We start from the raw sequence: 2639 nt of genomic DNA, 5'->3' as shown, positions 1-2639 counted from the left end.
CTTGTGAGAATGGTGGTACCTGTACTGATGGAATTAATGGCCTTACTGTGAAGCAGGATTTACTTGCACAGACAGAGATCATTAATCAACTAGTGAAACCAGTAATGCCAAAAATTTTAATGATTTGTGCATGAGGTTTCAACTTTTAAAAAAATAGCTGCCCACTGGTCACCCAAGTGGACATGGTTGTAACATGGGCACAAGTGATTTACCTAAATGATACATGCACAAGCACAACATGGTTAAATAAACACCAAGCCATGTTCTAAGTTGGTTAAGATAGTTTTAACCATAGCTTTGCCTTGGTTTCTAAAACCATGAAGAACTTGGGTTCCTAACCTATACAGACACGCAAAGAGGTACACAGTGAACGTGCTTGGAAGTCTGAATACATTACTCAGCAGGTTTCTAACCAACTCAAGGAGGTTTCTAATATGCCAGGAGATTTGTTAGTGATATGAGACCTCATTGAATATCAGAGATCAAAGCATGCTTGCCAGCCATGTTCTAAGATCTGTTAGGGTATTTATGATGATGATGACAGTGCTGGTATAATTTTTTGTATATGCACATGTACACAAATCCCATTATGCTTCTATATCATAGCTATTATAGACTTAGCTGCTATGTCACTTTTATTCTCTTGAGCATTTTTGATTCTGCCATATTTATTCATAGAAAATTTTTAGCATCCACAGCTTCTTCATGCATTATTGACATCTTGTAGCTAGTGATGTAATTTTAGAGAAATGTTTTAGGAAGTAATATCAGTTGTAATGCACATCTACAATACAGCTCCAGTATAGAAATAGGGTTATTTGCTATATTTAACCCTCTCTCTAAGTTTTGTAATATCACTGTAACTTTGGAACAGATAACTGTCTGTATAAATACCTACTCAATTTAAATTTAAATTTCCCATAAAGTTACCAAACAGTCAAACCTGAGATTCCACTCCCTATTGAAAATTTTTTTGTCATACACACAAACTTTTTGCCAAGTTTCATGCTTTTGTGAATCAAATTGTAAACTAGCGGTGTCTGGTAGGTCATTGGGTGCAGCCATGGACTTATCAGAGAAGCTTTTCTCAATGGTGCAATGCATTGTGGTGATCGATCATATGGAAACACCAATACAAATGAAGGGAATCCAATTTTTTTATGGAAGATTTCATTACAGTCAAAGTTCAAAGAGGGCTTTTTGTGCACTTTTGTATACAAAATTTAAAAGGGTGTTGTGTTCAACTAGCTAAACCTTTAGATTTTATTTTATTGAATCATCATAGCCAAGACAATTTGTGGTTTGTAGTATGAAATTGCAAAAATTTCTGCTGAAGTTTGTTTTGTCTGACGAACCTTGCACATAAATCCTGCTGTACGTTAGGAAGGCAGCTTGAGTGTAACCCACCTGTGTATGTATTTACACTGCAAAGGCATGTGGATAATCTGTAAACAATAACAATTATGAGTACAAAATCATCTTATTTATTATTAAAGCTATAGCGAAACCTAATCCAATACTTCTAGCTCTAATCCAATCTGACACAATTTGCTACACCAACAGGACTTTTGGTTTGCTTTGATAATTTTTCTAAGCATCAGATTATAAAGGTTTCACTGTATCTCTATAATTTATACGATTTTATAGCATCACACCATTGTTCTCTTAAAATAATTAAAGTGCTTGTTTACGAGTATTGTATTAAAATCTCATAGTACCATAATAGGTGATAACTAAGTTATAACTCAGTACATAAAAAGAAAAGCCATTCTACAAAGCCAAGATTGATGCATTGTTCATATACCCTATGGGGCAGAGGCTGATAAGCCTCATCTAGTGTTATTTGGAAGCATTAGTGTGCAAAGCATGCCAACCTAAGGCACCCCCACCCCTCCCTGTTCATCTGTGGCTCATTAGTTACAAAGCATTTTAGATACAGCTATAATTCAGTTCCTCTTAGCCATCTTCTAATATAATCTGTGAGGTGGAAAAAGGTATATACCTAAGTAGCAGTGGTTAAAAGGTGATATTGATGACACTTTTAATGATCGGACACTTCATTAGCTTTAAGCACCACAACGCAGCTATAACCATAGCTACTAGTATACAGTATATGTTTTGTGCTTCACTGCCTCTTGTTTATGTGTCTGTTGAAATTGCTGTTGTGACAGTTACTTTTAAAAGCTGGACCGGCTGGCACAGATTTTAGCAGTGGCTCCAATAAATTATGCTACAACAGGGGTGGATCCAGAGGTTTCCAGAAACTGGTCAAATAGCTATATTCATGCAGGCAGTTAAAATTGACTATCAAATGAAATACTCTAATAGAATGAGTCAATGACCCTAATAGAACAGTCACATACTGCAATTTTTTTAAAGCTTAGTTTACCACAGTAAAAATGGGTACCTGAACTTTTACTTGGGGTCTGGCACTCCAGAATGGCATCCATGTCTGTTGTATGGTTAAAATGTCAGCTTTAGAGATTTTTGGTCAAAATTGTTATCTCAGAGTACATAATTTAAAAAAAAATTTCCCTGGGGGAACTCCCTCGTCCTAAGTGTGCTGGCATGCAAGATAAAATTTGGAAACCAGTCACTAAAATTCCTAAAGCTGTCCTTGCTGTAGCTATACCTTATCA

Source organism: Dysidea avara, chromosome 7 (genome assembly GCF_963678975.1).
Source record: "Dysidea avara chromosome 7, odDysAvar1.4, whole genome shotgun sequence".
Taxonomy (NCBI): Eukaryota; Metazoa; Porifera; class Demospongiae; order Dictyoceratida; family Dysideidae; genus Dysidea; species Dysidea avara.
Note: the sequence above shows the minus strand (reverse complement) of the source record.